Source organism: Miniopterus natalensis, chromosome 20 (assembly GCF_054644295.1).
Source record: "Miniopterus natalensis isolate mMinNat1 chromosome 20, mMinNat1.hap1, whole genome shotgun sequence".
Taxonomy (NCBI): Eukaryota; Metazoa; Chordata; class Mammalia; order Chiroptera; family Miniopteridae; genus Miniopterus; species Miniopterus natalensis.
In genome coordinates this window covers 22,209,862-22,221,602 of record NC_142100.1, presented here as the reverse complement: position 1 = coordinate 22,221,602, position 11,741 = coordinate 22,209,862, and the positions used below count along the sequence as shown (strand labels likewise).

Here is an 11,741-nt window from a genome sequence, read left to right as displayed (position 1 = left end):
AGCTTGAGCTTCCTTGCCACATGGCGGCCGGCCTTCCCCAGGACGGGTGAGCCAAGAGGGAAAGGAAGAAGCCACAATGCTCTCTACAGACTCGTCTCTAAAATCACACACCTGTTCACTCGCAACAGGTCACACAGGCCGGGCAACACTCGGGGGGGGGGGGGGATTAAGCTCCACCTCTTGAACACCTCAAAGAAGTTTTGGATTTCAAACCACTACAGCTATTTTGAGTTGGGCCCTCTTTACATAAAAAAGATCCCCAAGCCAATATTCTTGACACCTCACCACACTGCCAGGGTGGGCAGGGGAAATTGTTCGGGGGAGGTGAGGCTGACCTCAGATCCTCAGAAGACTTTCCAACTTGGAAACTCTCCAGTTCTGTGAGATCCTCGGAGTGGGCTTGCTTAAAGAAGGGTACACCTGTAACAACCCGTCCTACCTAAAAATAAATGTAAACTAATCATTTATTAGGAAATATGGAAACTATACAGCAAGGGATGAAGGAAAATTCAACACCTTCCACGAACCACCACCTAGCTTAAGAAATTAAAAAACCCCATGTAACGGAAGGTCCACATGGCCACTTGTGCACACTGTCCCCCCCCTCACCCCCAGTGGGAACCACGGTCCATATTTCAGTGTTTTTCATTCCCATGGCTTTCTTTATATTTTACCTGCACGCAGTGTAGTCCACATCTCTGCCTCCACCCTCGGCCCCTGCAAACCACCCGAGGTCTCGGAAAATAGGGCAATCAGAACGGAAAACAAATAGCACAGATCCATGGGGGGCTGCTTCCCCTGCCACCATCGCGAGACCCGCCGGATGGGCAGTGGGGTCTCCCCACCCCCCCACCAGAAAATATTAACAGCATTTAATGAATATTCACAAGGATTCATTAAACATTTCCCCGTGTGGCTGAACAAAACAGTGTTCAAACCCCCAAGCCATTAACCAAAAAGGAAGAAGAAATATTACAGGGACGATATGCGCCGGCTAAAAATGCCACAGGCAAGAAATAGCTGCTGCTTTTTTTTTTAAACTTGACTCCGTCTCCTTCATCTCACTGTTGTTTAAAATGCGCCCGGTGTCCTGTCTTTGTGGCATCTTGGAATAGGACAGATCTGATTAAGAATAAGAATATTAGGCCTGGCCGGTGACTCAGTGGCTGAGCATCGACTCATGAACCAGGAGGTCACGGTCCGATTCCCAGTCGGGGCACACGGGAGGCAGCCGATCGCTGGCTCTCTCATTATTGATGTTTCTCTCTCTCCCTCTCTCTGAAATCAATAAAAATATTTTTTTTTTTTAAGAAAAAGAGTAAGAATATTAGATTTTCCTATGTGATGTACGTAGAAAGCTGCCTTTGTCGCAGCAATAACATTTAAATGAGACATTTCTGTTGGGAGGGGGCTTTTCTATGAGCCACCTCCTTGGGTCCTGGGAGCTACGAGAAGGGGTGATTCAAGTTCAACTACCACCGGCCATTTGACAGACAAGGAAACAGACCCACGTTCATCAGTGGACCCAGCCAGGGTCACCCCTGAGGCCCCGAGGAGGTCCTCGGTGCTGTCCTCAGTGCTTTGGCTGTTGGCTGACCTCGTGACCTCATGGCCTCCCCACCCTGACCACAGCCCGCTCGACCAGGCATGGGCTTGACCCGAAGGCTAAGACTGAGGGGTGATCTTGCTGTGAGAGCGCAGCCCAAAGGGGGTGCCCTCCGCCCACTGCACGGTGACTGGTGAGCTGTGAGACCTTCTCTTGGGGGGGCCTCGAGGTTAAGACAGAGAACAGGCGGGCGCCTGGGCAGACGCTGACAGACCCACAATGCACCACTGTAGGACCTGCTCTTGGAAGTCGCACGTTGTCACTTAGCCACATTCCATTCCTCAAAAGTGAGTCATTAAGCCTGGTCCACACTCAAGGGTAGAAAAATCAGGTTCCACCTTTAGAAGGGAGGGGCATCCAAGAATCTGTGTGTATTCGAAAACCACCCAAGGCCCACGTCCTGGGACCGGTGAGTGATGAAATCGGGAGTTATCGATCCATTGATTCTGCACCTATGGACACTTTTCCGTCTTTGCTTTCCACTGTGGTGGCCCGGAGCCACACGGCCTGCTGAGCACTTGAAGTATGGCTAGGGTGCCCCAGGAACTGTCGTTTTAATTTTATTTCATTTAGATTTAAAGTTAAAAACTACTCGTTCAACTGCTGGGAAATGTTTACGTATGTTTGAAACAACTTGGGTAAATGAATCTACTCTCCCCCAAGAATTTTATGAAACCTAAATAAGATCAAGTATTTCCAATGAAAATTTAACATCCTAACTGAGATAAATATGCTGCAATACAAAATACACACTCAATTTTGAAGACCTCGTATGAGAAAAAAACATGTAAAACATCCTAATTAACATTTTTTGTATCACTCATAGAAGGACAATATTTTGGATATATTGGATGAAATAAAATATATTAATAAAATTCATTTTACCTGTTTCTTTTTACTTTTTGAATGTGGCTGCTGGGAAACTTTAAATTATATACATGCTCACGTTATATTTCTATTGACAGCACTGTATGACTTATTAAATTCTAGGGATTCTACCTTCCTGGAGCTTACGGTCAAAACATAAAGTCAGATATTAAGTAATTAATCCCGGGAATAATGAGTGTTACAAAGCAGAAATCCGGGAGCTGCGAAGGTTTCACAGGGGACCTGACCCAGATGGGTCTGTCCAGCGGGAGCCTGTGGGTTGGGGGGGAGGAGAGAGAAAGCCCACGCTGGGAGCAGCGAGCGGGGGGGGGGGGGGGGGGGGGGGGGGGGCTCCGTGCCAGCTCCTCGGGGTTAGGGCCAGAGGAAGCGGATGTGCCAGGAGCACTGCCACTTTGATGTGCAGGTGGTGAGGCGGCAGGGAGGGGCTGGGCTGCCATCAGCTGTCAGGTTGGCACTTGCTGGCTCTGCCCACACACTAGCCGGGCCCTGGAGGCCTGCGGGGCTCTCTGGGTGCGGCTCCAGAGGACTGTGCTGGAAAGTACCTGGGAAAGGCAGGCGCGGAGCAGGGGGCTGGCTCCAGCTCTGACCTACGGCCTGCCCGGAGCTGCTTCCACCGCACAGGCCAAAAGGTAAATCTGACAGCTACACCAGGGCTGGACTTGAACAGCTAGGACTCACTGGTCCCTTGCTCCTGGCCAATGCGTCGTTCGTGGTCATTTCAGGTGATTTAAATTCCATGGCCACCTACCTGGCCCCCTGGCCCCCTCTTTCCTTCCCCAAATCTGCCCTTTGCACTATCACACAAATTCTTCCTGTTCCGAAAAGGTGCCAAGCACCCTGCCGCCTCAGGGCCTTGGTTTGCTGTGTTCTGTCCCTAGAGCGCCTCCTCTCAGATATTTACATCGTTGGCATCTTCTCTCATTTAGGTCTCAGCTCAAAGGTCACCTGTGTCCCGACCGTTCGCAAGGTACCTTCCACACTCGCTGTCTCATTTCCTGGCAGCATTTCTGCTCGTATCAGACGCCTCACTCTCAGAAACTATCTTGCTCATTGATTATTTTAGTCATCTGTCTCCCCAACCAAGAAATAAGCTCCACGAAAACAGTACACGGCGCCTGGAACAGTTCCTGGCACGTGATCGGTGCTCGAAAATGAGCTGCGGGATGAATTCATTCATCTTCCTGAATCTCGGGTGTGAGGACAATTCCGGTGACCTCACAGGAATGTGGACAAATGTTCGGGGAGGAATGCCAAGCTCAGGAGGGGACAGAAGAGGCTCCTCTCTGCTGTGGGACGTCGGGAGCAGGGAGGTGCGGGCACAGAGAAGGCCGCGCACAGATCGAAGATAGCGCTCTGCCGGGGCGGGGGGACTATAAGTGACCTCTATTTTTAAAACTTTCATTTAATGCCATGCTATTGTTTTCTGATAACGGCTTTATTAAGATATAATTCCTACACTCTTAAGTTCACCATTTTAAAGCCTACGATTGAGCGGTTTTTAGTATATTCTCAAATATGTGCATAGAGCTAATTCCAGAATATTTTTGTCACCCCCTCCAAAAGAGACCCTTACCCATGAGCAGTTAGTCTCATTTCCTCCCCGTACCCGGCCCCAGGCGACCAGTAATCTATTTTCTGTCTCTACAGGTTTGCTTATTTCTTAGAAGTGAAATGATGTAACGTGTGGTCTTTTGTGTCTGTCTTGTTGACTCAGCATCACGTTTCCAAGGTTCATCCATGTTGTAACATGTGTCAGTGCTGCGTTCCTTTTTCACAGCTGACTAATATTCCCCTGTGGGATATCCGATGCGGATATTCCACATTTCGTTTATCTGTTCATCAGCTGGTAGACATTTGGGCTGTTTCCCCTATATTGTTTTTACCACGATACCCCCCCTCACACACACACCAACGGTGAAGTGGGACCTTCCCCCTGTAGCTCTACAACTATGCCCTTGTCATTCCCCTGCTCCAAAATCGTTGAGGCTTCCCAATGCTTACAAGGTACTTCCAGCCTCCTTTGCTTACACCGTCACCCCTGTCACACTCTTAAACTCCGTCCTCTGAGCCCCTCTGTACTCTGTTCCACATCCTAGCCATGCACCCTCAGCCGCAATGCCCTGGCCAATGCCATCCCCTCTTCCACTCCCTGAAAAATGCCACCGTGCTCTGCAAAACTCAGCTCGGGTCATTTTGTTCATTCCTCTACCTGGCGCCTGCCTCGGCCTGTGCCCGGAGTGCCCTTGGCACCTCATCTATCCTCGCCTCCCTGGTTTCTAACATAACCGCTGGCACCCACTGGGTGGGTACTCACCCAAGTCCAGTGACTGAATGGATGAACTGTGTGGTGATCCACTATGATCCACGGACTAGGCACCCGACAGTGCCACCCTTTGCCAACAAGACATTGCAATGTCCAGGTTAAGAATACAGGCTTTGGAGTCAGGTGGACTCAGTTTAAATCCTGACTCTGCTATTTGCTAGCTGGTGGTGGCTCAGAGATCCTTTCCTCATCTTTAAAGTAGGGACGCCTGATGCAGTTGTGCCGCTTAAGTGCAGGTAAAACACTTACGTGTTGTTTTACATTGTGGAAGAACACGCATAACCTAAAATGGAACATTTTCACCATTTTTAAGTGTGCACTTAGGGCATTAAGTGTGCACATTCACACTATTGTGTCAATAGTGTTTTTACTGCTACTACTATTATTATCACGTCAGAAGCCTGAATGGTGTGCATTTTCCTAGAGACGGGACGTACTATCCTGAACCAGTCACGGTTCAGTCTCAGACTCGGTTTCACCTAACTCACTCACCGTCTCAAACCCGCCAGGTTTATCACGCCGTTCATACCGAGGCTCTGGGCGTTCTACTGACCTGCCAAGGGCACAGCTGGGACAGCCCCTGACCTGGTGCCTCCCCACCGCCTACCCCCAGCCGCCTGCTGGGCTGTGATGACCCCATCTAAGGAGCCAATCGCATCGTTTCTCGAAGGTTCGGACTTGGCACTGGGAGGGCTATGGCTAAATCGCAAAAGAGGTGACACCCTTCCGGGGCGGCTCAGTGGGCCCGGAGTGTCCAGCATCCTTAGCTAGGACAACACATCCCAGGGCAGGGGCTGGGCCCTGCCTCGGGGCTGATGTCTTTATGCGGTGGGGATTGACTCGGCTGTGGCAGGCCCCGAGTGTGTCGCCCCTGTGACAAATGAGAAAGGTCTCATTCAGCCGTGAGATCCACTTGAGGAGCTGAATGGAGACAATTGAAAAGTGCTGCACACCAGACGCCGACGCCGAGAGCCCGCGGATTCTGCTGATTTAAGGGCTTCTGTGTGGATTTGCTGATCCTGGCGAATCTCGGCTGTTGGGGATTTTTTAATAGAGTCTCCGGGCCTCCTCGCCAGGAACCCTGGTGCCGGAACGCAAACAGGGGCTGTCTGCCTGAGTCCCCGGCATCGAGACAGGAGGACTGTCTGACACTCGCTCCATCGCGCTTCATCCTGATGACTAATCATGACTGCTTCATCCCTCACTGCCTCCCCGGGGATGCTCAAAGGGGCCCCCCCTCTTCCGTAGCCCCAATTTTTTTTGCCCTTCTGCCACCATTACTACAGTTTAGCAACTCCTGAGAGCCGGGCGAATGCTAGTTAACCAGCTAACGGCAGCTACAACGCACCCCTTGAGGGTGTGAATGACCAGGACAAGTGGCTGGTGACATGCTCAAGTCACTCATGTGTGTCCGCGAGTTGACCATTTGGGCTTCTAAGTAAAAGAATCTCACACCAGGCGATTCAACATGCCTTTGGAAACAATCACGAAACTGGCTAATGGATTCAATGATGGTGGCGAACACGGGAGAGAACGCGGGATAAAGCCCTGGGGGGCCTGACCCTCCCGAGGCCTCCCCGGCGCTTACGCAACTCTGGCCGCGGCAGACCCGCAGCCTGCCCGTCTCTTACTTAGAAAGCGTTTCCAAACAAGCAGGACCCGGCAACCAAATCGCACCTCGCTGAGCCTGCTTCCACATTTAAAAATGGGGATACGAATGCCTCCCTGGGCGTGGCCGGTGTGGTTCAGTGGTTGAGCATCAACCTATAATCTAGGAGACAGAGGTTCGATTCCCGGTCAGGGCACATGCCCGGGTTGCGGGCTCGATCCCAAGTGGGGGGTGTGCAGGAGGCAGCCGATCAATGACTCTCTCATCACTGATGTTTCTATCTTTCCCTCTCCCTTCCTCTCTCTGAAATCAATATTTTTTTTATTTTTTAATTTTTTTTTTAAAGAATGCCTCCCTGGAAGACATACTGTACGCGGCACGCTTGAGAGTTGCTATTGGTTCCCCCCGGGGTTAGTCACTTCTACCCTGCTCAGCTGTGCAGCGGCGGGGATCTCTTCGCTTCTCTGGGTTTCCGCTCTGCCAGCGCTAGGCGTGCTCTGGCGCAGGATCTACGCGGCCTGCCGAGGGACAGGACTTCCAAGGACACCACCAGGAAACATGGCAGATGTAAGACTCATCAGACACAGAGAAAATTCTGAATTGGAAAGCCTTGGGAAAAAATGTCATCTTATAGCTTTCTCCGTGTTGCACGAAAACCAACGCAACACCATCAGCCTCTGAGGAGAAGCCTGTGCTTTTAAAACTAGATTAAAAAATAATAATAAAATTTAAGTACTTGCACAGTTCGTGGCAGACACGGATACAAGCATAACCTCTGGAGTCGCCTCCCGCAGCCCTGGGCTGGAGCGTCAGCTCCATGGTGTCCTCGCTGGGCAACTCCGGGGAAGCAACCCAACCAGCCTCTCTGTGCGTCGGGTTCCTGCCGCGTGAAGGGGAGAGGAAGGGGGGCACCCGCCGCCCCAGGAGTCACGGTGTAAATCGGAGCCTTGGTGCATCGAGCCGAGGCCTGGCTCTGGGTCTGCGCCCAGTGTCACCGTTGCTGCGCCTGCGATTCATGATTCAGCCCGGCGTTCTCGGTTCTCTCGCGTCCCTTCCCCTGGTCACCTCCCCTGCACCCCTCTTTCTTTCCCATCAATACAAAACCAAAAAGCCCTGCGCCCTGCTCCAGCGTTTCCAAGGAGAGGGGTCAACGCGAGGGGCTGGTGCTGAGCGTGCGGTGAGATGCGTGTTCCCAGGCAGTGCCCGGGTTCTCCGGGGGCCGGGGAGGGGGAGGGGGGAGCAAGGGCGGGGGAGAAGGTGTCACCTACAGAGAGGGTTCCTGCGCACCAGGGGTCCCCCCCCCGCCCCGCGCAGGCCGGACAGGTGTCCCAGCGCAGGTGTGCGGCCCCGCCACAGCTCGCGCCGCCTACTGCATGCCAATTAGGCCCTAATTTGATTTCTTTCTATCTGTGCGAACCCCATGAAAACTCAATTCTGCTTATTACCAACCGCTTTCTTGCCACACAAGGCCTCTTGCTCCCAAGGCCACTCTGGCGCGGTGGGTGGGGAGCGGGGCGCCGGGCCCGCGCCAGCCTGCGGACACCCTTTCCAGACGCGAGGTGTCCTTGGAGCCCCTGCCCCGGTTCCCCAGGCCCACGTCTGGGCCTAGGCTGGGGCTCAGGCTCAGCTTCCCACCGAGTCCTCGGCTGTTTCTTGGGAAACAGTGGGATGGTGGGAAGCTGGAATTCGGGGTGCTGGGAACTCCGAGGTCATCCAGTCCGGCTTCCCAGCGCCAGGAGCTGCCTCCCTGCCTTCTTCCCTCCCTCCTTTCCTCCAGGGGGCCTGGGTGGGTTGGGTTGCTACCCCTCTGCTGTGTGACCTTAAACAAAGCTCTTGACCTCTCTGATCCGCAGTAGCTGCAAGCTGGCCTCCCAGGACTGTTGCGAGGAGGAAAGAAGCCCAGGACGAGGGGGCCTGGCACAGCCAGCCACAGGAGCCAGCTGTGAGAGGAAGCACCGCGGAGCCCCGTGCAGGGTGAGGCCAGTAAGGCAGCTGCCAGGGCACAAACTTTAAGGGCCAGCCAAAAAATCTCAGTAATCAGGAGAAATAAAAGTTTAATACACTATTTCTAAGAACTGAAGAGTAATGCCAAAAAAAATGGGTGAACCAATTATGAAAATTTTAAATAAAGACAGGACTGGGATTCCGGTGCAGTAGGTGAGGTTTTGCAAACACAAGGCGGACTCCTGTCTTTAAATGTTCCATGTTTTGTTCATTGCGGACTTTGGACATTAATGTTGAGTTTTAAAAAAATATATTGCATTAAATACTATTATTCATCTTGATCAGTGAGTTTCGGGGGCCCCTTTAACTTTTGCAGCCAATAATCCTGACCACCTCCCCCCCCCCGCCCCCAGCAGCGGTCACAAATAGAAACCTCTCAGAACCTCAGTTTTCTTATCTGCAAAATGGGGCTAAGAATGACTATGGATGTTTTGAAAATTAGTAAGCAGGAAGCATAATTAAAAGCATCTGCTCTGTACTCTGGGCAAGTTCACAGCCTTCCTCTGACACTTAATAGCTGGAGGAGTCCCAGCCTCTCTGTGCCTCTGTGTCTTCATGTAAACGGTGGGGACACTAACAGAGTTCAGCCTAGAGAGGTTGCGGGGGGGGGGGTTAACTCCAACAACCCCCACAGAACCCCGGGCGCATGCTTGGCATATAGTAAGAGATCAATTCGTGTCTGCTATTATTAGTTGCAAGGGTCTACTTGAACTCGACGTTTAAGGATTCCTGAGTTTCATCCTTTAATGGAAGCTGTGTGGCCTTGACCTAGCTCACTGACTTTCTCTGCCTCTCTCATCTTGTAACACGTTACTCCTGGTTAGTCATAACACATTATAGTGGAATCATTTTATAGAGTTGCTAACAAGGATGTAAAGGAGGGGATGGATTTAAAATAAACACGCAAGCCACGCCTCCTCGAAGTCTCAGAGATCCATTTTGCATCTGTCCGTCCCAGGACTCCCGCCACGGCTTTAGCTCGCCATGGATCCCAACTGCTCCTGCGCCACCGGTGGCTCCTGCACCTGTGCCGGCTCCTGCAAATGCAAAGCCTGCAAATGCGCCTCCTGCAAGAAGAGCTGCTGCTCCCGTTGCCCTACTTGGCTGCGCCTAGTGCACCCAGGGTTGCATCTGCGAAGGAGCATCGGACAAGCGCAGCTAATTAGAGCCAAGAGCAGGCCTCTTGGTTTCCCGGGGCCACCCTTCTTCCGATTGTATAGCTTCTCTCCACCGTGGGCTTTGCTCTGGAAGCCAAGAAAAGTAGATGAGTCGAAGCCCGCCGTGCAGATCCAAGCCCACCCAGAATCCCTCGCTCGCACCCATTCGTAGGGAAGGTGTCGAAGAATTTCCTCTCCTAGCCTCAGTTTCCTTGTCGAACACCCCGCCAGCACCTAGCTCAGAAAGGAGGTTGAAGAGATAATTACAGCCGAGTGATTGGAGCTTTTGAGAAGAAAGATGCAACGTCATTAACTTTAGTATTGTCAGGAAGAGGGGGGAGAACCAGTCAGGCACGAGTGCACTGCGTTAGGATCCCCCAGAGGGCGGGGCGGGTGCATGGGCTGGAAATGACCATTATTTATTTATTGCTTTTGTTAAGTGCCCATAGTGCGCTGGGTGCTATGCTTATGCTGGATGTGTGTGGGGCGCAGACGTGCATAAGCCATCCGGGGTCAACCTTCTGTGGGTGAGTGGGTGGAAGTTAAAAGCTCTCAGATCTGCTCTTCCCGCAAACGAGAACACCTTCCCCGTGGACCTAACGTGGTGCCAGAATCCCCCACCCACCCACCCACCACTAGCAATTGCTCCTCGGGGCAGCCTGCAGATGCTGCGTATCTGGATTAAGACATCTGATTACCTGGGAGGAGTGAGGCAATCGCCGGCTCAAGAAAAGCTCACATCGATTTAGCTCGTTACACCTACTCTGAGCCACCGGTACAGCAGGGACCCAAGGGCCTCCTGCGTGCACAGCGTGGGGGCTCGGCCCTGGGCTGGTGGATCTCTGCCGGGCGGTCCGGGTCCATGGGAAGCCAGGGGTTAGCATGACGGAAGGTGAGAGGGAGGGGTCAGTGCCGACAGCCTCCTGCCACCAATCGGCTTACACACTCAGGAGAGGAAACGAGCCGCCAACGAACGAGCAAATGTTTAACTGGACCTCAGAGCGAGAGAGCGACTCCGAGGGCAAACAGCAGTTCCAATGCCGGGCGTGTAACATCCTTTAACCTCTGGCGGATCCTGAGTCTCTGAGAGACTGAGGGAGAGTTCTGGATCCTCTCCTTTGAGAAACGCTCTGACCGGTGGATGCAGGCACACAACACACACCTCACAATTTCAGGGGGTCCACCGATCCCAGAAGCCCATCCATCCTAGGACCCCAGTTAGCGACCCTTCTTTACCACGTTCAGATACTGTGCTTTTACTTCCTTCGTTTGAAAGTTCTGGACAACCGTGAAACAAGAGACCCAGGTTGTGCAGCTAGTGAGTGTCAGGGCTGGGACCAGGACCGGACCCACCCCGCCCCTGCACGACTCTAGTGGCCCCACTTCATCCAATCCCACGCTGTCCTCCAAGGAAGGCCATCTGCAGAGAACACAGTGAACACGGTACCCCCGTGGAGTCAGGCAGGGCAGGCCCTGGCAGACCCAAGCCTGGGTCTTCTGATAACCATTTCTTTGCAGCTCATTTCTAGGAGTGTATGAAAAGGGCCAACGGAGTGGCGGTGCTAATGAGGCCCCTGAGAATTCAGATTTGCAGAAGACTTTGATGCCTAAGCTTCCAAGTGGAAGACTATTTACAAATCACACATTCATCCGACACACTTGTATGTGGACACCTCCCCGTACCTTTCAGCCCCTCCACCCCCACCCCCTTAAGTCAAATCCAAACTCTTTACAGTGGTCCCAGTGCCCCAGCAGGGCCCCGCATCTTGCCTTCCCTCCTCTCCTCAGCCCTCGCCACTCACTCTTTCGTCATTCGTGACACTCCAGCAACTCTGACCTCCTGCCAGTTCCTGGCTCTTGCCAAGCTTTTCCCACCCCAGGGCCTTTGCACTGCCGCTCTGGACTATTCTTGCCCTGGCTCTCCCCATGTCTGGCTCAGCCTCATCCTTGAGGCCTCAGCTTGAATGTCACTTTCTCAGAGAGATTTTCTTTGACTTTATCTAAGAATATCCCTCCACGATTCCCCAGCCATCTGTTTCTTTCTTCTTAGCACTTATAACAATCTGTAACTGTTTTGTGTCTTCACTGGCTTATGTGGTTAGTATCTCTCTCCCTCGACCTTATAAAGCTCCAGGAAGGCAGAGCTGCGCTGTC

General features: G+C 52.5%; 1 pseudogene; it reads left to right on the top strand.

Moving 5' to 3' along the window:
• Positions 1-9,414: 9,414 nt before the first annotated feature.
• Positions 9,415-9,592, top strand: LOC148090814 (metallothionein-II, hippocampal pseudogene; annotated as a pseudogene).
• The last annotated feature ends 2,149 nt before the right edge of the window (positions 9,593-11,741 follow it).